This window comes from Neoarius graeffei, chromosome 7 (assembly GCF_027579695.1).
Source record: "Neoarius graeffei isolate fNeoGra1 chromosome 7, fNeoGra1.pri, whole genome shotgun sequence".
NCBI lineage: Eukaryota > Metazoa > Chordata > Actinopteri > Siluriformes > Ariidae > Neoarius > Neoarius graeffei.
Window position 1 is genome coordinate 2,512,882 of NC_083575.1, and position 24,606 is coordinate 2,537,487.

The following is a 24,606-nucleotide window of genomic DNA, read 5'->3' on the forward strand; positions in this document are numbered from 1 at the left end:
AAATTTCAGAATCAGAAGCACTTTATTGCCAGGTATGTTACACGAGGAATCTGACTCTGGTTCGACTTAGCTTTCATACTACAGACAGAAAGAAAGTATAGGAAAAAAAAAAACACACACACACGCAGTCTTCGGCTGAGAGATGAGAGGAAAAAACACCCGCACATTTCACTCCTATCAGGACCGGAATGTGTAGGCATTAAAAAAACCCTCAGCGCAGCATTCCGTGAAGCACGGAGAAGAATTAACACAATTACACAAAAACATAGAAAGTATGAGAGAGCAAAGTCCCGTGGCAGCCGTCTGCGGTGCCATCTTGGATGGAAATTTTTGTCTTAACTTTGAGACAGAAAGCAAGAGGCTGGTGAGAGAACGACTGTTTATAGCTGCTCATGTTTTGTGAAAGATCCACAACATGAAACGGAATTGTAAAAGAGTGAAGGAGGATCTTTTAGCTCTCTGATTCGTGAATTAAAATCTTGGTTGTTATTCTTGTTTAATTTTCTTCTCCTCAAAAGTATGAGCATAAGTCTTTTCTAAAGTCATATCAACGTTAAAACGAGTCGGCCTTTTAATTTCATAAAATTGTTGAAATTTAGTTCCGTCTGAAATGTGGTGATTGTGATATCCGTTTATTTCTGTAATATCTCAAAATATCAGGCCATTCTGTGGCTGGGAAGTTATTTAATTTGAGGGGATTAAAGCAAATAATGTGCATGAAATCGCTCGCTTGGCGCAGTCAAGCAGACAGAGGAAGTCCGTGTGCGCATGTGCAGGTTTACCTTCTTCTTCTTCTTTTGGGTTTTACGGAAGCTGGCATCCACAGTGTTGCATTACTGCCATCTACAGGTTTCCCTTTGAGCGTGCACTGACAGTTCCATCATTCTGTCGCTAAACGAACAGCTGATCACACCGAGGTGCTCGCTGAGCGCCCATATTTATTAGTTTGGTCCTGCGTTTCCTTTCCTTTGTATACAACATGATGTCTTTTCTTCTCGCTTTCCGTTACTGTAGTCGCTCTTTCACGTTTCATTCGCTCACACACATCCTTTTTTTTCTCTCCTGTTTCAAATTTGTATCCCACAATGCCTTGCGTGAACGGGGAAAGCCCACCACGTGATGCGTGATGTAGTATCTTGAATTGGGTCATGGTGAAGCAGGAAAAAATAGCTGAGACTTTAGGGACATGTGACTCTAAACTCATTAATTGTTCTATTTAAAAAAAAAACTAGTAAAATTGAAAGTCTGTGATTTGAATTCAGTAGCTTTTGGTCACTAAACAAAAATAATTGGGTGTCAGGAAAATTCTTTTTATGACCTACACTTGAAAAATTTGAAAGTACAGCTTTAATATCGTCTGCCAAAAAGCAGCAAAGTTTCTCAGTAGGAAGTGGCGGTGAGTTGGTTTGACTCATAAACGACACGTTTCTGAAAGGAATGCAAATAATCAAACAGAACTTTATCCTTACATCAGCAAAAACAGGAAACGTTTAATTGCTGCAGTCTGATTAAGTGTTGGGTGGCATACAAGTACGCGTATACACACATGCAGCTGAATAAAAACTCAAACCCATCAGCATTTTCACACATCTGCAGGTCTCCGATTTTGTCTTATTAGAGTTTAATTAGGCTCCCATATTGATTTTAAAATTATTTTACAAGACACTACATGGTCTTGTACCAGACGACCTTTCAGAAATGCTTTTGGTCTTGGTTCTTACACTTTATTTATTTTTTAATTAATATTATTTTATTCCATTTTGGGGTTTTTTTTCAACATTTTATTGCTGATCTTTAAAAATATGTATCCCTTTAGTTTATCTGTCATTTCTGCAAACTTAAAAACAGCATAGGTGATGAACCTTCAGCTTCCTCCTGTTTGCTGTATTTGTTTATGTTTACATTTCATCCAAAAAAGAAAAGAACTGATACATAAAAGCATGTAAATTAAACCCCATGAAATTCTCCACTGAACGTGTTTCACCCTCAGAAACCTTTTAAAAAGGTTTAAAAAAAAAAAAAAAGTGTTTTTTGTTAAATTTACTCCTGATGGAATGGGTTTTAAAACTCCACAGCAGTCAGATTGTAATTCTGTGCCTGAGTGTGATTTCTGATGAGGAACAGATGGACTCTCTTAATTGGTGTTAATGACTCGAATATGTTAAATAAGTTTTATAGACTGACTAACCTTAACCTTACACTACACATTGTCTGGCACTGATGTTACAAAATAAAAACGAGTGTTGCCAGGCAAAACAAACCTTGCCCGGTAGTAATAATAATAATAATAATAATAATACATTTTATTTATAAGCGCCTTTCATGACACTCAAGGACACTTTACAAGAAGAAAACAGAAAAAATAAACAACAGATTAAAACTACACAATATAAAATGGAAAGGAGGGGAAAAAAACACGCATGATGAATATGAAGGAAGATATCATGAAAAAAATCGGTCCCCTCTGGGTCCGTGTGGCTTATAAATAAAATAGTTTTCTGATCCCATGTCCATACAGTAAATACAGCATATATATTTACTCTATGAGGCAGTAGCCACAAAAATGAAGTGGAATCTGAAAATAAACAATTTAAAAATCACAGAAGTAAAATATACCAAATGTCTGTACTTTATATTATTCTACTCTTCCCTCTTACAGTTTTTGAAACTGAAACCTCCGAACCGAGGCTGACACACACACGCTGTCGCCATGACCCAAACTCTTATTTCCCGGAAATGGCCCGACGCTAGAGCTCAGTGGAACGCACTTTCCCTCTGGAATAAGCATAAACATGTCTGAAAGCCATTTATTTAGTCCATTCATTTCGAATGGTGAACTGAATTGTATACGCTGACCGGTCATTTTAATCAGAACATGTGTATGTGCAGTGCGCGATCGTTGCTCTCTCATTCTTACAGCACGATGACAGTCACTGGCGCCTCTATATGAGGCAGTAGCCACAACAAAAACAATTTTGATCTTTTTGGTGACCTTGACCAGACAACCCTCAAAATGTTGGAGGTTCTATTTGAGACCAATGCCCATCTATCCTGAAAGTTTCATGAATATTGATCTAGCCGTTTTCCCGTAATATCGTTAACAAAAAAAACAAAGAAATCTGACCGAAAACAAGTCTTTTGGGCCATGATTGGCTCCACAAAATCAGATTAAACTGGCATGAAATAAAGTATGCTGATGTCACTGCCACAACTGAGACCATATTACAGAGGTATAGTGAGGTTTTCAGGGATGAACTAGGTACACTTAAGGGGGTTGCAGTGAAACTGCATGTTGACCCTGAGGCTACCCCAAGGTTTCTCAAGCCCAGACCTGTGCCATATGCTATGAAAGGCAAAGTTGAAGAGGAACTGTAACGCTTGCAGCAACTGGGCATCATTGAGCCAGTCCAGTTTTCAAGCTGGGCAGCTCCCATTGCTCCTGTGCTAAAGGAGGACAAGCCAGCAAGGATTTGTGGAGATTATAAACTGACAGTGAACCAAGTTTTGAAGACAGCCGAGTACCCATTGCCAAGAGTAGAGGACTTATTTGCGACCCTTGCAGGGGGGAAAGCATTTCACAAAACTTGATATGAGCCATGCCTACCAACAACTGCTTCTTGATGAGGAATCAAAGAAGTATGCTACCATCAACACTCATAAGGGCCTTTTTAAATACAACCGACTGGTTTTTGGAGCGTCATCGAGCCCTGCCATTTTCCACAGAACAATGGACACTTTGTTGCAAGGAATCCCACATGTAGATTAGATTAGATTAGATTCAACTTTATTGTCATTACTCAGTATAAATACAGGGTAACGAAATGCAGTTAGCATCTAATCTGAAGTGCAAATAGCAGAAGTGCAGTATAATGCAAATAAATGCAGTATGTACAGATAAGCAATATGTACAGATGAATGCAGCTATGTACAGCTAGTGCAAATGAGATGGTTATAGTGAGTAGAGAATGTACAGATAAATAAATAGGATGTTCAATAGTTCTGTGCAGTATATGTACAGTAGTTAAGGGAGAAGTAACTACAGGTAGGGCTATAAAAAAAAGGGTGGTTATAATTATCCTTAAGGCTATATACAGAAGTAGCTAACTTGCTATGCAGATGTCTGGAAGGGGTGGTTATAATTATCCTTAAGGCTATATACAGAAGAACTAACTTGCAATACAGATGTCTACTGAATATACAAACAATAAATGTTAAATAGGCATTCAGAATATACACATATACATACATATATACACCTATACATGCACACCTAAACTCAAGTGTGGATGTAAGCATATACATATATACACACATATGCAAGACTGGCTGTGTAAATAGATCCAACAGTAGAGAATATTGATGAATATGTACAGCTATGGAACCAGATGTACAGTTATCAAATGCAACAAAAGTCAATACAGGTAGAAGGAGGGTGTGGGATCATCTACTGGCAGAGTTCAGTAGGGTGACGGCTGTGGGGAAGAAGCTGTTCCTGTATCTGCTTGTTTTGGTCTGCAGACTCCTGAATCGCCTCCTGGACGGGAGGAGCTGAAAGAGTCTGTTGGCTGGGTGGGAAGAGTCTCTGAGGATGCTACGTGCCCGGCGCACGCATCTCTTCTTGTAGACTCCCTCAATGTCCGGAAGTGGAGCACCTATAATGCGTTGGGCAGTTTTCACCACCCTCTGGAGTGCTTTGCGGTCAGCAGCAGAGCGGTTTCCATACCACACTGTAACACAGTTAGTCAGGATACTCTCTACTGCGCAGCGGTAGAAGTTGCCCAGGATGACAGCAGACAGGTGGTTTCTCTTCAGTGTTCTTAGGAAGAAGAGATGCTGATGGGCCTTCTTGATGAGGTGGGAGGTGTTGGTAGACCAGGTCAGGTTCTCTGAGATGTGGGTCCCCAGGAATTTGAAGCTGGAGACACGTTCCACCTCCAGGCCATTGATGTGGAGGGGGGTGTGGGTGCCTCCCTTCTCCTTCCTGAAGTCCACGATGATTTCTTTTGTTTTGCTGGTGTTAAGGAGCAGGTTGTTGTCCGCACACCAAGCAGCAAGGTGTTTAACCTCTGACCGGTACGCCGACTCATCATTGTTGCTGATTAGTCCAATCACTGTGGTGTCGTCTGCAAACTTTATGATGGAGTTGGATCCATACATAGGTCTGCAGTCGTGGGTGAAGAGGGAGTAGATGAAGGGGCTCATCACACATCCTTGCGGAGTTCCTGTGCTGAGTGTGAGGGTGGAGGACGTGATGTGGTCTGACCTAACATGCTGTGGTCTGTTGGTCAGAAAGTCCATGATCCAGTTGCAGAGGGAGGTGCTGATTCCAAGGTCTGTGAGTTTTGTGATTAGCTTGGCGGGGATGACAGTGTTAAATGCTGAGCTGAAGTCCACAAACAACATTCTTGCATAAGTGTTTTTATTGTCCAGGTGTGAGAGTACACAGTGCAGCGCTGTGGAGACTGCATCCTCTGTACTCCTGTTACTGCGGTAGGCGTATTGGTGTGGGTCAAGTGTGGGGGGCAGACAGTCTTTGAGGTGTGCCAGGACCAGTCGTTCGAAGCACTTCATCACTATAGGAGTAAGTGCCACTGGGCGGTAGTCATTTAGGCACTTTGGGGAGGAGTGTTTTGGCACTGGCACAATGGATGTTGATTTAAAGCACGCCGGTACTACTGCTTGGGCCAGGGACAGGTTGAAGATGTCCGTGAATACTCCTGAAAGCTGCTCAGCACAAGCTCTGAGCACACGTCCTGGAATACCATCAGGGCCTGCAGCCTTGTGTGCATTGATGCGACTCAGTGCGTTTTGGACGTCTGTGTGTGAGAGAATGAGTAGCTGAGGGTTAACAGAGGGTGTGATCTTTATGGCCTTTTCTTTGTTGTCCTTATCGAAACGGGCATAGAAGTCATTGAGCTCGTTTAGGAAGGACACATCTATGGTGGCTGATGAGGTGTTGCTGTTCTTGTAATCTGTGATGGCCTGGATGCCCTCCCACATGCGCCGGGGGTCATTGTTCGCAAAGTGTTCCTCCACCTTGAGCTTGTGTTTGTGCTTGGCCTTCTTGATGCCCCTCTTCAGTTCTGCTCTGGATGTACTGTAGGCGAGTGCATCTCCTGATCTAAACGCGTTGTTACGTGCTTTCAGCAGGAGCCGCACTTCCCTGTTCATCCAAGGCTTCTGATTGGGGTATGTGGTGATCTGTTTTTCTGTGGTAACACTGTCAATAGTGGTGTTGATATGCTCCACTACTGTGTAAGTGTAAGAGTCAATGTCTATCTGGGAGCCACAGGTAGCCTGGGAGGCAAACACACTCCAATCTGTGTTGTCAAACCTGTCCTGGAGTACCGAATCTACCCCCGCTGGCCATACCTTAATGGTCTTCACAGTTGGTTTCACACGTTTGATGAGTGGTGAATAGGTGGGGGTGAGGAACAAAGAGAGATGGTCAGACTGTCTGAGGTGGGGAAGGGGGGTAACCTTGTAGGCTCCATGTATGTTGGTATACACATGATCCAAGGTTTTGTTGTCTCTGGTGTGGCATGAGACATGTTGATTAAATTTGGGAAGTACAGTCTTTAGATTGGTGTGGTTGAAATCGCCAGCTACGATGAATGCAGCCTCCGGGTGTGCAGTTTGTTGTTTACTGATGGCTGTGTGGAGTTCAGACATTGCTTGTTTGCCATCGGCATCCAGGGGTATATATGCAGCTGTAATGATAGTAGATGTAAACTCTCTCGGCAAATAAAAAGGTCTACATTTAACCAAGAGAAACTCTAGGTTCGCTGAGCAGTGGCTTTCAACAATGACAGAGTCTGTGCACCAAGCCTTGTTGACATAAATACACAATCCACCACCTCTTGTCTTACCAGAGCCGTCAGCTGATCTATCTGTTCGGAGAGTGTGCCGCCCGACTAGCTGGATAGCATTGTTGGGTATCTCGCTGTGTAGCCACGTTTCCGTGAATATCATGACATTACAGTCCATAATCCGTCTATTGCTTGTAATCCGAATGTAGCTGTGTATCTGGATGATAATTTAGTCATGGGGACCACAGAGGCAGAGCATCTCGCTAACCTGAAACATGTGCTCAAGAGGCTCTCAGAGGCAGGACTGAGGCTAAAACAGGGCAAATGTGTGTTCATGGCTCCAAGTATGTCCTACCTGTGGCACAAAATCACAGCAGAGGGTCTCAACCCAGTGGAAGACAAAGTGAGGGCCATTAAGGAGGCCTCACCCCCACAAGCCTCCATGGACTGAGATCATTTTTGGGAATGGTCAATTATTATGGCAAATTTCTTCCTGATCTCTCAAACATTCTGGCCCCACTATACAAGCTACTATGCAATGATACCAAGTGGAAGTGCAGTGAGGAGCAAGAAACAGCTTTTAAGAACATTAAAGAGCTCCTTCACTCAGCAAAGCTGCCAGTTCATTTTGATTCTGACAAAGAGATCATTCTGTCATGCGATGCCTCTCCTTATGGGGTTGGGGCAGTACTATCACACGTGATGGAAGATGGTGGGGAGAAACCCATTGGTTTTGCTTCAAGGACCCTGACTGCAGTGGAGAAGGGGTATTCACAGTTGGACAAGGAAGACCTGGCAGTTGTGTTTGCAGTGAAGCATTTCCACCAATATGTCTACGGCAGGGGCGGCATGGTGGTGTAGTGGTTAGCACTGTTGCCTCACAGCAAGAAGGTCTGGGTTTGAGTCCCGTGGCTGGCGAGGGCCTTTCTGTGTGGAGTTTGCATGTTCTCCCCGTGTCCGCGTGGGTTTCTTCCGGGTGTTCCGGTTTCCCCCACAGTCCAAAGGCATGCAGGTTAGGTTAACTGGTGACTCTAAATTGACCGTAGGTGTGAATGTGAGTGTGAATGGTTGTCTGTGTCTATGTGTCAGCCCTGTGATGACCTGGCAACTTGTCCAGGGTGTACCCCGCCTTTCGCCCATAGTCAGCTGGGATAGGCTCCAGCTTGCCTGCGACCCTGTAGAAGGATAAAGCGGCTAGAGATAATGAGATGTCTACGGCACAGTTGTTACAGACCATAAGCCACTGTTGAATCTGTTCAGTGAGCCCAAATGCATCCCACCACTGGCCTCAGCTAGGATACAGTGTTGGGCTCTTACGCTAACAGCCTATCAGTACACTATACTGTACAGAACAGGCAAGGATAATGCAAATCCAGACGCTCTGAGCCGACTGCCAGAGACCCCAGTTGCTACACCTGTACCACCAAAGACTGCGTTTTCATTAGAGAGACTGGCAGTAACACCTGTTACAGCAACCCAGATTAGACAGTGGACAGAGAGGGATCCAATCCTCTCTCGAGTCAAAACACTCCTTTTGCATGGCTGGCTCAGTTCAGTGGAAGGAGAGGGGCTGCAGCTGTATGCTAAACATAAAACAGAACTGAGTTTGCAGGATGGATGCATTCTCTTTGAGGGTCGTTGTCCTTCCCCTTGTGCGTAAACAGATTGTGAAAGAAATACATGAGACAGATCCAGGAGTTTCCAGGATGAAAAGTCTGGCAAGATCTTATGTGTGATGGCCAGGTATGGATCAGGATCTTGAGGACAAAGTAAAGTCATGCACACAGTGCCAGTCTAGCCAGAGCATGCCACCACCAACACCCTTGCACCCATGGGAGTGGCCAGACTGGCCCTGGTCGAGAGTGCACATAGATTTTGCTGGCCTCTTTATGGGACAAATGTTGTTGACTTATGGTGGATGCACATTCCAAATAGATAGAGGCCCACAGTATGGCCAACATCACAGCTCCTTCAACCATAGACAAGCTCAGGCAGGTTTTTGCAATCTGTGGTTTGCCTGACAGTCTGGTCACAGATACTGGCCCGACATTCACTAGTGAGCTGTTTGGAGAGTTCGTGCAACAGAATGGCATTCATCCTATCCGGACAGTCCCCTTCCACCCTGCCTCAAATGGCTTGGCAGAGCATGCTGTGCAAATAGTGACGGAAGGCCTGAAGCGAATGACAGGAGACTCTCTGAGCACTAAGCTTTCACGATTCCTGCTCAAATATCACCTTATGCCACAGACAACAACTGTACGCACTCCAGAAAAAAAGAGTGGTCCAGTCTCATGTGTTGTGAAGCTGAAGGATGGACATGTGTTTCGCAGATATCAGGATCATGTATGTCTGCAGAGTGGAGATTGTCTGCTGTAGGAGAATATGTACCAGCAACAGAGCCAGAAGGGGACACACAGGAAGAGCTGTTGGTGCCACAGGATGAGGGGGAACCTCCTCACATGTACACACAAGCCCCACTAATGCCCTCCACATCAGCATCTCCCAAAACATTGTCTCCTGTGGTGTCTTCGGGGTCACCTGGGGTTCTGCGGAGGTCACAGTGCACTCGCAAACCTCCAGACAGACTGAATGTTTAATTGGACAGTTGTTACATTGAATGGGGACTGTGCCATATTGATTACATTTTGTAGTAGTAATCTATGCTGTTGTTTACTGTTGGGTTTATAGGCTAAGTCTCCACTGTTGTTATTTTGTGTCAAAGAACTTAAAGGGGGGTAAGTGTTGTAATGGGACAGTAGACAGGTAGTGATGCCAGGAGCCCGCTAGGGGGGGTGCTGTGAGACAGAGAGGATATGTTATGAGTTCGAGAGTAAGAAGAGGGCTGCCAGCTCCCGAAGTTCTGTGTATGTGTATGGTGAGCCACGTTAGATGGTGCTCGTTATGTGCCAGGTGCCTGTTGTGCTGAAGAACCATTTCTACAATAAAGACAGACAGCGTCAGTTAGCTCATGTGCATTCCTTATTGTGGCACAAGTTGCTGGGGATATGAAGCAAAAGATAAGTCCCCCAAAACTCAGCTGTCCCCTGTCTCCAGGTGTGGCAGAATCAGCTGAGGTTTTGGTGTAGGTGATACCTGGGTTGAGTCTGCTATCTTGCTTTTTCAATGGTGTGCTTTCTTTGCCAGTGGTGTGAGGTGAAAGATAAACTTCCCAAAAAAGTAAATTGTGTGTCTGCTCTGATAGCTCACTGGGTAAGGGCTGTCCTTGTCTCAGTAGGAGGGACTGGGTTTGAGGTGGGGGATCAACAGCTGATGATAATAAAAGCCTGTGTGCTGATGGAGTGGAATAAAAACAGGGGATTATGCTTCTCTAAATGAAAATTATAATTATCTTCAACAGTTTAAGTACAATATGTAATACTACACTATGTAACATAGTAAAGCAGGATGTTATTTTACTAAACTGTTGAACATTTCGCTCGTCCTGTCAGATGGTTTGAAGCAAAAAAAAAAAGTTATTTTACTAAACTGTAGCATAGTACGCTATGATACAGTAACACAGGGTAGGAAAATGTAGTTTCTCTCATTAGTAGGATGCCCTCCAAAGCAGCATAACCCCTGCTTTGACCTCTCTCAGAGCCCCAGGTGGGACCAACTAGACTTTCTATCTCCTGGATTTAGGGTCCCACCTGGTGCCCAACCCCTACTGCCCAGAGATGGCCTCAAACTGAGAATCTACAGCAACTGATAGAGACCTTTAATCCACTGAGCCATCAGGAAGTTCAGCTGTTTCTCAGGCATTTATCTGCTACTGTAGACCTCCAACTGCACACAGGGAGCCTTCATAAAGAAACACACAGCTGAAGCTCTGACTCCATCTCACCTGAGGGCAGCAACAGACTTTACCCCCTGCACTGACAGGGTTAGATTTAATATAAACAGATCTCACATCTCTCAGGGGTTTGAGCTGAGCTCCTCACACTTTGCTGGTATCATGTGAGTTACTGGGGCCCACAGGGAACCTGCCATTATCAGGACTTTTATCCTGAACCTTACAGCAGCTCGTGAGGATGCAGACAATCAAAAAGAAATTCCAGGTACAGAGCTGAGGGTTTGTGGCTCAGTGGTAAAACACCCATCTCTGATGGGGATGAGTTCATGTATCAGTGTGTGCCTTTATAAAACTCTGTGTGTGAAGGTTTGAGGGAATCAAACACAAAGATGTTCATTATCACTGAAATGAAAAACACATGCAATTAGTGATGTTTATCTGAAATACCATGGAATCTACAATTTTATTTCAACACAAAATGATTAATTCCAAAATTATTGGCAAGACCACAAATCAGAAATATCCTGGTGGAGGATCTTGATGCAATCCCTCATGCAGAACATTCTGTGTGTGTGTGTGTATGTGTGTGTATTTAATAGTCAAGTCAAGTTTATTTGTATAGCGCTTTTAACAATAAACATTGTCACAAAGCAGCTTTACAGAATTTGAACGACTTAAAATATGAGCTAATTTTATCCCTAATCTATCCCCAATGATGAAGCCTGTGGCGATGGTGGCAAGGAAAAACTCCCTCAGACGCCATGAGGAAGAAACCTCGAGAAGAACCAGACTCAAAAGGGAACCCATCCTCATTTGGGCAACAACAGACAACATGACTATATCATTAACAGTCCGAACATAAAGTCAGCTTGTTTGATGCTATAAATCCCCCACCAACAGAAACCCGAGCGCAAAACCGTGCACGACAACCATAGTCCCAAAGTCAGCAAGTCAACTGCAGCCCTAAAGTCAGCAAGTCAACTGCAGTCCCCAGCTACAAAAGCACCACTGCAAGAGTCCAGAGCGTCCTCCAGGCATGGCCCCACATGGGGCTGTCCTCCACAGGAGCAATGCAATGAGACTGCAACCAGACACAGGGCACCAGGATGGATCAGGCAGGTCCAAGGAGCAGAAGAGGTTCAGCATCTCGATCCCAGGACCGACATGTAACTCAGAGGGACAGATTTGGGGGGGGAGAGAAAACACAGGTTGTTAGGTATGCCCAATGTCACCTGAATAAGTAGGAACAGTATACATATTGCACTGAGTACAAGCAGGGACTCCAGCAATGAACTATGACAGCATAACTAAAAGGGGAGAGCCAGAAGGTAACACAGGCATGAGGGAGCCCCGGGACATAAAGCAGCAGCCACTACACCATCAACAGACTCGAGTGAGCAAGCGAGTGGGGACTGACAGCATCCATACATCCCAGTTTACCAAAACACTCTGTCTGAGGATCCTCCAGATCTACTCTGTTACCTCAAACAGCATTAACAAAAGGCTTGACTAAACAGATCTGTTTTCAGCCGAGACTTAAACACTGAGACTGTGTCTGATTCCTGAACACTACTTGGAAGGCTGTTCCATAACTGTGGGGCTTTGTAAGAAAAGGCTCCACCCCCTGATGTAGCCTTCACTATATGAGGTACCAGCAGATAGCCTGCACCTTTTGATCTAAGTAGGCGTGGCGGGTCATAGAGGAGCAGAAGTTCACTCAGGTACTGTGGTGCGAGACCATTCAGTGCTTTAAAGGTCAATAGTAGTATTTTATAATCAATACGAAATTTGATTGGGAGCCAATGCATTGTGGATAAGGGTCATCCCAGGTAACAATTTTACGTAGTAACTACTTACAACATACATACTGACATTACCAAACCACTACCTAACCACTACGTCATATATACAGTGGGGCAAAAAAGTATTTAGTCAGCCACCAATTGTGCAAGTTCTCCCACTTAAAAAGATGAGAGAGGCCTGTAATTTTCATCATAGGTACACTTCAACTATGAGAGACAGAATGGAGGGAAAGAATCCAGGAAATCACATTGTAGGATCTTTAATGAATTAATTGGTAAATTCCTCGGTAAAATAAGTATTTGGTCACCTACAAACAAGCAAGATTTCTGGCTCTCACAGACCTGTAACAACTTCTTTAAGAGGCTCCTCTGTCCTCCACTCGTTACCTGTATTAATGGCACCTGTTTGAACTCGTTATCAGTATAAAAGACACCTGTCCACAACCTCAAACAGTCACACTCCAAACTCCACTATGGCCAAGACCAAAGAGCTGTCAAAGGACACCAGAAACAAAATTGTAGACCTGCACCAGGCTGGGAAGACTGAATCTGCAATAGGTAAGCAGCTTGGTGTGAAGAAATCAACTGTGGGAGCAATTATTAGAAAATGGAAGACATACAAGACCACTGATAATCTCCCTCGATCTGGGGCTCCACGCAAGATCTCACCCGGTGGGGTCAAAATGATCACAAGAACGGTGAGCAAAAGTCCCAGAACCACACGGGGGGACCTAGTGCAGGGATGAGAATTTTCCGCAGAGCTGCGGAATTCCGAGTTTTTCCCGATGAAAATGTCATTTTTGTGAAACGTGTAAATCCGTTGAGAAAATTTTGGGGGGTAGGGGTCGGCACGAGGCGAGGCTTGTGGTGGCACAAGCAGGCAGGATCGACCGACCACCCGCCAGCATCTTTCGGCAACGTTCATAGCAAAATTAGTTGCAGCTGTGATAACGGAAATCGTCATTGCTTTCTTCAATGTTTATGCTAATGACAACTCACGACGATTTCCGGCAACGTTTTGGCGCTAGTTTCATCTCACTTCTACAATTCACGAAGAAACAAGCTATACGTACACGGTTTTGATCACTTCTTAAGTTCTAGTTATTCTGGTTAGTTTTCTAAGTTACTTCACCAATATGGAGAAAGTTTTGGACCGCAAAAATGAGGATCGTGCCAGGGAAATCGATAAATCGAATGGGATAAAGAACTGTTTCCGATGGGCATGGCTCGATAGTAGTGTTACCGTGCAGATAGGGACACAAACTGTGACGACGTGCCTGATGGAACATATCCGAAAAGTGGACGTGCCGGGAAAGGTTCTGTGTATTCTGTGCTCAGATATGATCAATTATGGAAACAGAGGAGCTAGAAACGTCCAGGAGCACATCAAAACAAAAAAGCACAAAGGTACGTTTTACTTAAATTGTCAAAGATAGTCAGGAGGAATCTAATATATCGTTACGGTTACTTCCATTATCGCTCACGATATATATATCTCTGTAGGGATTTGTTATCTTAAAGTTTATAAACATTTTAAACCATCGTTGAATTTGAAAACATTCATATACATATACACACACTATATATATATATATCATTATCTCTAGCCGCTTTATCCTTCTACAGGGTCGCAGGCAAGCTGGAGCCTATCCCAGCTGACTACAGGCGAAAGGCGGGGTACACCCTGGACAAGTTGCCAGGTCATCACAGGGCTGACACATAGACACAGACAACCATTCACACTCACATTCACACCTACGCTCAATTTAGAGTCACCAGTTAACCTAACCTGCATGTCTTTGGACTGTGGGGGAAACCGGAGCACCCGGAGGAAACCCACGCGGACACGGGGAGAACATGCAAACTCCACACAGAAAGGCCCTCGCCGGCCCCGGGGCTCGAACCCAGGACCTTCTTGCTGTGAGGCGACAGCGCTAACCACTACACCACCGTGCCGCCCATATATATATATATATATAAGTGTGTGTATGTGTATATATATGTATGTATGTGTGTGTGTGTATGTGTATACAGTGCCATGAGAAAGTTTGGGCACCCCGTCTGAGGTTGTACAATAATTGACTCTGTCTCCACAGAAAAACACCCTAGTGGCATGTCCTTCCTTTGCCCATCAGAGCCAAGTGCTGGGTTGTTTTGCAGACACTGATTTTAATTATTGGTGTATTCCTTTGTATGAAATTAAATCAAATGTGAAAAATAGGCTGTGCAAAAGTATGGGAACCCTTGACATTTTGTTGCTTTGAAAACCTGTAACTAATCATCACAGAGTAATTGAAAACATCAAGTTGGTTAAGTGAGCTCATTAAGCCTTGAACTTAATAGGCAGGTGCATCCAATCATGACAAAGGCTATTTAAGGTGGCCAAATGCCAGTTCTCTTTCTCTTTGACTGTCCTCTGAAGAGCTGCAAGATGGGGGCCTCAAAACAACTTTCTCATGACCTCAAAACGAAGATTATAGAGCAGTATGGACTAGGGGAAGGCTACAAAAAACTTTCCAAAAGATTTCAGCTGTCAGTGTCTACCGTGAGGAACATTGTAAGAAAATGGAAAGCCACAGGCACAGTCCTTGTCAAGGCCAGAAGTGGTAGGCCAAGAAAAATTTCAGGGAGGCAAAGACGAAGGATGCTGAGAATTGTTAAAAACAACCCACAGACCACCACCAGAGACTTGCAAAGGGATCTAGCTGCAGATGGGGTCACTGTGCATAGGGCAACAATACAGCGCAATTTGCATGAGGAAAGACTGTACGGGAGAGTGATGAGGAAGAAGCCCTTTCTTCGCAGTCGCCACAAATTGAGTCGCTTGAACTATGCAAAAGCACATTTGGACAAGCCAGTATCCTTTTGGAATAAGATCTTGTGGACTGACGAAACAAAAATCGAGTTATTTGGTCACAACAAGAGGCAATACACATGGCGTAAAAAGAACACAGAATTCCAAGAGAAACATCTGCTACCCACAGTGAAATTTGGTGGAGGTTCCATCATGCTGTGGGGCTGTGTGGCGAGTACTGGTACTGGGAACCTTGTTAAAGTTGACGGTCGCATGGATTCCACTCAATACCAGCAGATTCTTGAGGATAATGTGCTAGAGTCTGTAACAAAGTTGAAGTTGCGCCGGGGATGGATGTTTCAACAAGACAATGACCCGAAACATTGCTCAAAATCCACTCGGGCATACATGCAGAGGAACAAGTACAATGTCTTGGAATGGCCATCCCAGTCCCCAGATTTGAATATCATTGAAAATCTGTGGGATGAATTGAAGCAAGCTGTCCATGCTCGTAGACCTTCAAACCTCAAGGAATTAGAGATGTTTTGCAAGGAGGAGTGGGCCAAGATGCCTTCGTCCAAGATCCATACACTCATTGGTGGCTATAGAAAGCGTCTAGAGGCTGTAATTTTTGCAAAAGGAGGCTCCACTAAATATTGATGGAATGTTTCTGTTAGGGTGCCCAAATTTATGCACGGGCCTATTTTTGTTTTGCTGCATATTGCACTTTTTCTGTTAGCCCAATAAACTTCTCTTCAATGCTGAAATATGTCTGTGTCTTTTATTTATTTCATATGTCAAGACTAAGTTGTAGAATCAAACACCCAATTATATATGAATGAAAAATACTGGGATTTGTCAAGGGTGCCCAAACTTTCTCATGGCACTGTATATATGTATGTATGTGTGTATGTATGTGTATATATACATACATATATGTGAGAAAGGGGGATTGTGAATTGGGCAAATGCCCCCTAGACCGGCCAGCTTAGGCCGGCGTAAGGGGACATTATGCTCAATTTTTTGCCCTTGGCAGACATTTCAGAGTTTTTTTAAATGTCCCATTCTCATCCCTGCTAGTGAATGACCTGCAGAGAGCTGGGACCAAAGTAACAAAGGCTACCATCAGTAACACACTATGCCGCCAGGGACTCAAATCCTGCAGTGCCAGACGTGTCCCCCTGCTTAAGCCAGTACATGTCCAGGCCCGTCTGAAGTTTGCTAGAGAGCATTTGGATGATCCAGAAGAGGATTGGGAGAATGTCATATGGTCAGAAGAAATCAAAATAGAACTTTTTGGTAAAAACTCAACTTGTCGTGTTTGGAGGAGAAAGAATGCTGAGTTGCATCCAAAGAACACCATACCTACTGTGAAGCATGGGGGTGGAAACATCATGCTTTGGGGCTGTTTTTCTGCAAAGGGACCAGGACGACTGATCCGTGTAAAGGAAAGAATGAATGGGGCCATGTATCGTGAGATTTTGAGTGAAAACCTCCTTCCATCAGCAAGGGCATTGAAGATGAAACATGGCTGGGTCTTTCAGCATGACAATGATCCCAAACACACCGCCCGGGCAACGAAGGAGTGGCTTTGTAAGAAGCATTTCAAGGTCCTGGAGTGGCCTAGCCAGTCTCCAGATCTCAACCCCATAGAAATTCTTTGGAGGGAGTTGAAAGTCCATGTTGCCCAGTGACAGCCCCAAAACATCACTGCTCTAGAGGAGATCTGCATGGAGGAATGGGCCAAAATACCAGCAACAGTGTGAGAAAATCTTGTGAAGACTTACAGAAAATGTTTGACCTCTGTCATTGCCAACAAAGGGTATATAACAAAGTATTGAGATGAACTTTTGTTATTGACCAAATACTTATTTTCCACCATAATTTGCAAATAAATTCTTTAAAAATCAGACAATGTGATTTTCTGGATTTTTTTCTCTCATTTTGTCTCTCATAGTTGAAGTGTACCTATGATGAAAATTACAGGCCTCTCTCATCTTTTTAAGTGGGAGAACTTGCACAATTGGTGACTGACTAAATACTTTTTTGCCCCACTGTACGTTGTGTGTTTGCTGGGATATCTCCTAGTTCTAGTAAGGACTCTTGCTGCTGCATTTTGAACTAACTGGAGCTTGTTTATGCACTTATTGGAACATCCAGACAGTAAGGCATTACAATAATCCAACCTGGAGGTAATGAAAGCATGAACTAGTTTTTCCGCGTCGTGTAGTGACATTAAATTTCTTATCTTAGCAATATTTCTGAGAAGAAAGAAAGCTATCCGGGTAATGTTATTGTAGCCCAGGCTTCATAAGCTGTTAAGGAAAGGAAGATAAATAAATGAATGAGATAGAGACAAAGCCTGTTATTTAGGTTTATTTGTGTATGAATGTGATAGCCGGCATTTGTAGGGTTAATTATGCTCCCGAGAGCAGGTAGCGTCTTGCGTCATGATGTCACAGCCAACCGCGTTGCAGTATGCGCACAGCATTCTGGGGAGGAGACACAGACGAAGGAGAAAACACGCTGTCCGGCTGGGTTTGAGCACCGCTCTAGCTGAAAGTTGGCCATAAGTTGTTAAAAACCTGAGCGAAATCGTCGGAATTCATACCGGCTGAGTCCACAGAGTTTACGATCCATGTTTCCTGCTCGGTGGTGAGTTTATTTTCTATTTTGAAGGAATGGGCGTCGAGTAAAAGCGGGTTAGCCGCGGAGCTAATTTAGCAGCTAACTGCTAATGTACTGCCTCGTGTGTGTTAGCCGTTAGGGTAATTGCCAAGGTGAAGGTCAAATGTGATTTTAGCTAACAGTGGGCTACTAATTCAGTTAGCGGGTAATATTGTGAGTTAGCCCAGACAAAATGCCAGGCTAGTGGGTGTGTGTGCCATGTGTGTATGTCAAGTACTGTGTATGTATCATGGGCGTGAATGTGTGTGTGTGTGGGTGTACATGCGCCAGGTGTTGTGTGAGCATGGTGTGTGGAAAAAAAAGGAGAAACTTACCTTATTTGATCATTTATTCAAATGATTGATGAAAAAAAAGATAGATTTGAGTTGTTTTTGATAATTTTCTGTTTTATACTGATAAAATAGACCTGAACAGAAAAGAAGAAATATATTTTATTTCTTTTTGATAAATTATTTGAACTTATATAGGTCATATTTATGTTATTTTTTTCACTGAGGATTCATGACCTGTAGAGTTTATTTCACTGAACAAATTGAATATGACCTGTCTCACAGGTCAGGGTTTTTTTTGGGATCTGATTCGGTGACGACGAATGTGGGAGAACATCGTCGATGCCAGTAAAGAGAAGAGACTAGCAGTAGTGAACCACGAGGTTTCCTGGACACCTGCTAGAGAGATGGATCCATGGAATCGGATGTCAAGCCAGAGCTGAGGACAACGGAATGCACCTTCGGTGACGGCGGTGTGGTAGGACAGTGAAAGAACATTCGAACTAAAGGGCCCCAACGAAATATTGACTGAGCTCAAAGAAACTAAAAGGGGGGAGTGAAAGACAAATAACAAAATAACAGAAAGACATAATAGACTGACTAGACATAAGACACTTTATTATTATTTTTTTATTTTATTATTTTCGTGCGCACTTTATTATTTTTCATATATATATATATATATATATATATATATATATATATATATATATATATATAAAGGGGTGTTATTTCATTCTCATGTTCTTCTTCATTGAGAATACATTTTCCCTGAGAACTATATTTTGTGTGAGTGTGGTTAATGTTGATGTACCATCCTGGGCTCCACGAGCGATTCTCTGATCTTCTGTAATTGGTCCTATTGTAGAACTGAGACTGAACTTGAAACCTATAACCACGTATCCTCATCAGACAGGGGTTACATTATCAATGTGAGTTTCGAATGAAACTGGGGTCAATAATCACTCTGAGGTAATACGTGATTTATAAAGGACAAAGGCCAGTCTATTCAGTAAGATGAAAAGCTGTGTTTCTTATTCACTTCAAGAAGGAGAACAAAAGCGGGGCAGGAGACGGAGCGACTGTTTATCACTGCTGTAACTATCAGTGAGAACGTGTAATGAAATGTAAGGATAAAAAGATCAAATATGACATAAATTATCGTTGTCAAACACTTGGTGATGTGGTCAACTTAATCACACCACCCTGTCACTCAGTACTTCACTGGAATAAACACACACACACACACTCACAGCCAGCCAACACCCCCCCCCCCCCCCCCACACACACACACAGAGAGAGTTTATTAGTCATGTAATCTCACTTCAGTAATACAGCAGTTTTTTTTTTTTTTTTTTTAAATCACAGGTTCCTCGACAGTCTGAGATTTGGAGGACTGATGTAACATCAGTCCTCCAAATCTCAGACTGGAAAAGTCCAGAATGGCTGTCCAGTCTACGGCCGTCGGCCCTGTTCAATAACCAAAATTTTCAGTCTATCAACTAACAACAGGTGGCGCTAAGATGATAATTTATCCGTCAATCATTATTCCACAGGCCTAAAAGCCAACAAAGAAGAGTAACGTTAGTGTCTGTCAACAGAAAGATGGCAAGCAGAAAACGTAAGGAGAAAGGTGGATGGGAAAAGTTAAAACAAAACAAAGTTAAGTCGCTTGAAGATGCTTCAAAATGTAGAAAGCTCACAGAGCTTTTTGGCAGCAGTGCAACTGCAAGCAGCAGCAGTAACGTTCATGTCACGTTATCACCGAGCAAGACTGAGAACCAGGTGGGCGTCCAACCTGACCAACCACATGCTGATGATGATAGTCATGATGAGGGGCAGGCAGCTGAGGGAATTTCACCGGAGGAGGAGGAGGTACCGGGAAGTGATAACGACATAAAACCATAGCATAAAACAGGTTACGTAAAGGCCACTCATAGACCCCTCTCATAGTGGGCCAATCTTCTATTGACTGGATTTGCGGTGTGATGATGAGAAATATGTGGTTTATTGCTGTCAAAACAAACATGTAACTACCAAACAAGCCAATTATAAATAGATAGGCAAGCAAAAATGCCGCGATTTCATATGTTCACCTCTGCATAATTCATGCAGATTAGGCTCTTTACGTTCAAGAGAACCAAAGCTCTTGCCTGTCATTAACCCAAAGTTTGAGGTGGAGAAGTGTTTTCCATTTTGGCACTATTTATCTTTGTCTTCTTTTTCGTGGTGCATGGTGGAATGTCTGTGGAATAGGCTACAAATGTTGTTTGAAGGATGATTGGTTGAATGATATCATAACTCATCACAGCAGCATTGCATTGTGCAATTTGTTAATAGCCTAATTTTAGATCTGTTTGTCAGGCTTACCTACCAAAAAATCAGCATAATATTAAAACTATAAAATGTGTCAAGCAGGCTAATTCTTACACAGAATAGACCTAAAAGCTAAAAATGCAATTGGGATTTTAGGAAAAACCTCCAAATCTGTTTTATTCTTCTTGTCTGTAGCCAAGGTATCAAATGCATGTTTATCCAAAGTTTTGGCTGGTTTTTAAAAATAGAATTTTGAGGTATAAGTACAGGTTTAAAGGCTGTCATTCCAAATAATACCTTGAGGCCTTCATGTTAATGGCTACTGAAAGACATCCTCATGTCCCTGGATAGTGACTGTATCATTGACAGAGTGGCAGAAAACAGTGACCTTCTGAGGAAACTTCTTCTCCCTCAGCACTAATTGTACCAACCTTTAATAGCCAACATTCAGAATGACTGCTCAGTGTAATTATTGTTGGCAAAGTCAGTTACAAATATCAGTGATACAGATTTTTTTTCTCTTTAAAATGCAAGCATAGAAGTGACTGTAAAATAGCAGTATAAAAGACAATGTCTATGTTCATTTTTGTTTAGGAGATGCAAGTGATGTTTAGTCGTTCTTGAATATTAGGTGTTCTTGAGTTCTTGAATAAACAATCATAAATAGTTCATCTGTGTGGGTTTTGTTATGACAGACAATATACCACTATAGCACTTTACTATAGCACTATAGTATAGTATAGTATAGTATAGTATAGTATAGTATAGTATAGTATAGTATAGTATAGTATAGTATAGCGGGCCTATTTGGGGGGAAAGTCCAGGGCCGTTTTTTGGTGCCAGTCTGTCTCTGCTGATGTTTGAAGCAGATGTTTTTCTAATCATTAAAACATCATGTAAACTCCAGGAATTTCCATGGAGGGCTTTTTTTTGTTGTTGTTGTTGTAAAGCTGGTAAGAGAAAGTTTACAATTTTCCATCAGTTAATGTTTTTTAATTTCATTTTCAATTAAACAATTCCCCTAACCAGTGTTCTGTACCTGTTGTTATTTCTCCAGATGAGACTCACAGACACAGGAAACGTCTTCTCTCACATTCACAGTGGCGACTTTAGAGTCTGCAGGAGACACAACTGATTTAAGTCTGTCCTTTACATATGAAGTCAAACTGAAAAACTCTCTAATGTTTGTTTATAAAAATACAGCTTTGGGGTGAAAAACCCACATGCGCTGTTACCTGAACAACAGTTTCTGGTTTTTTTGGGCGTGTCCCATACAGTGTAGGAGCACAACAGGCCCAGTGAGGTAATAAAAGCAGGGAGCGGCGGTATGACGTGAGTCACTGAAGAACTATTGAAGTGACTGAACTATGTCTAGACTGGTCTGGGAGTCTCAGGGCAGGAATTAGACTCCTGATGACGTCACAGCGAGGTGAAAACATAAACATCAGAAAATGACTTAAACCACTAACAATCACTCCACTCACACATACAAAACACAAGCAAATACTCATTATTATAATCTGAGAATGGGTTTTGTGTACAACACTGATAGGAGGAGAAAGAGAAAAAGGGAGGAATGTTACAGAATGTGGGTTAAAAATAATAAATTGCCTCAAAATTGAAAGACGACTCTGTTGATGAGATCAGCACACTGTGTGAAGTTCAGTTTACTGTTGTTCCGTCCATTATAAAAGTATAAGGAGTGAAATTCTTTGGCTCAGACTCCTGCCATAGCAGCATGAGCGAATACAATAAAATAAAAACCTAAAAAAAACAATAATACAAATAAAAAGAGAGTAAATCAACAACACCGAGAGAACACGGGACAATATACGAGACAGAGAAAAAAATGATGCAGCAGTAATTTTGAGAATGTCCTAAAAGATAAAGATTTAAATCTGATGATGAAATATATATATTTACTTCACCTATATTACATCAATAAATCAGGACAATGACACAATAAATCATATATTTCTGTCCACATTCACTGGATATGAGCAATCGCATGCTCTGATTGGCTACTCTACTACTAGGATATCGGCTCATATACCGTGAGTAGAGAGAAACAAAATGGTGGCGCATGTTGCTGAACCAACTGAAGACGAAATAAAAACTCTACTCGAAAACAAAACCACAAACAAAACAGCAACAAAATATGGAATATTTGGAATAAGTATTTGATGGTAAGCACATCTTTTTTTATTTTTCAAGAATTATCATTGTCGCATTTTTCACAAATTGCTCGTCATTTCACCGATTTGTTTACATTCTAAGTAGAAATGATTTTGTCCGACATTTTGTATATAGTTTTTATTTATCAAATTTTCAAAAAAATAAAAATGCTCTGTTTCTCAAAATCCAGTGAATGTGGATAGAATAAAACAGTTATTCCACTTAATCTCGGTGCTACGCGCCTCATCACCCATCAGCTCATGTACGACTTGATTTCAGGGAATAACTGTTAAACTTACACACACAGGTTACTGATTACAAAATGTTCCTTCTACATATAAATGTCATTCTGTCAAAGAGATCAGGAGATGCGATTCTGAATAACTGCAGTGACTCACACCATCATCATTCTTATCTCGAGATATTTTTAGACAGGAATTCCCTCTGACTGCATTTAACGCGTGTGAATCATTTAGAGTTCTTCAGTAAGGCCTGAGTCTGATCATCCTGTCTGACATCACTAGGAGCTTTTTATTCTCACAAAACTTTACTGTAAAGTAATGACACAATGAAATACTCAAACTTTCTAAGTATTACCAGATGATCATCACAGAGGATGGGATTTAATTGTCACTCTGTCTGTCTGTTTGTTCTGTTCACACACGTGACCTGTGGAACCACTTCCTGTTTTGTCTGTGATGGTTCTTCCTGTTTTCAACCGAAACTGGAGGATTACACAACTGCACGTGCTCCATTCTAGGACACGCCCACCAAAACACCAGACTGTTGTGAGGGAACTCCTGGTATCCAGGGAACAGCTGGACTGTTATTACTGTCGAGTAGTTTTTATTCAATTAAAAGCAGAAGTGTGATGTTTTGGTGAAAGTTATCATGAGTTACATGTGAAATGTTTTAAATCTTAAATGAAAAACAAACACACTGCCAATAGAATTAAAGGCTTGTTGTCCTGTATAAAGCTTTTAATTCTTTTTACAGTATATTTGTTTTGGTTCTGAACTCATTCAGGATGTAAGGGATTTCACATTTACAGCACAGAGTTCATAATAAATCAGGAATAAATCAGTTCTGTCTCCTGCAGCCTCCAAAGTCCACACGCTGATTCTGAGAAGAGTTTCATTCCGTGTCCATGAAGCTGATCAGCACAAATAATGACATTCGAGAGAAAACACTGTAGAAGACAGAAAATGATGGAAATGTATAAACTTACCCACATTAACTTTAAACCCATCTGTGGAGTTTACATGAAGTGTGGAGAATTATTAAAGCATGTGGAGAAACAGGTCATTAAACAGACTCCATGTGAAGAGAAATCACCCTGACAATCCCTGTGCTCTCATCTGATCATCACTTCATCATTACCTTTTTTCCTTCCTCATATCTGTCGCTCCGCCCACTGAGGAGACGGAAAATCAGGAGGAAATCAGAAGGTTCTTATTCGCTGAAGCAGCACTTTTAAGTCAAGTTTATTTTTATAGCAATTTTAACAATAGACATTGTCGCAAAGCAGCTTTACAGAATTTTAATGACTTTAAATATGACCTAATTTTATCCCTAATCTATCCCCAATGATCAAGCCTGTGGCGAGGAAAACCTCCCTCAGATGACATGAGGAAGAAACCTTGAGAGGAACCAGACTCAAAAAGGAGCCCATCCTCATCTGGGTCATAACAGACAACGTGACTATAACATTTTTAACAGTTTTAACATGAAGTCAGTTTCGTTGATGTTATAAACTGTTCATTGATGGAAACTTGAGTGTAAAACTGTTCATGACAACTGCAGTCCTAAAGTTAGCAAGTCAACTGTAGTCCTCAGCCATAAAAGCATTACTGTAAGAGTCCAGAGCGTCTTCCAAGTGCGACTTTTGACTGTCCATATGGGGCCGTCCTCCACAGGAGCGATGTGATGAGACTCCAGCCAGATGTAGGGCATCAGGATGGAT

At 42.3% G+C, this 24,606-nt stretch overlaps 1 long non-coding RNA gene across 1 annotated transcript in view; it reads right to left on the reverse strand.

Moving 5' to 3' along the window:
• The window catches only part of LOC132889014 (uncharacterized), a 58,457-nt gene that overhangs the window by 8,997 nt on the left and 24,854 nt on the right, over positions 1-24,606 (reverse strand). The gene's annotated exons all lie outside the window — the stretch shown is intronic.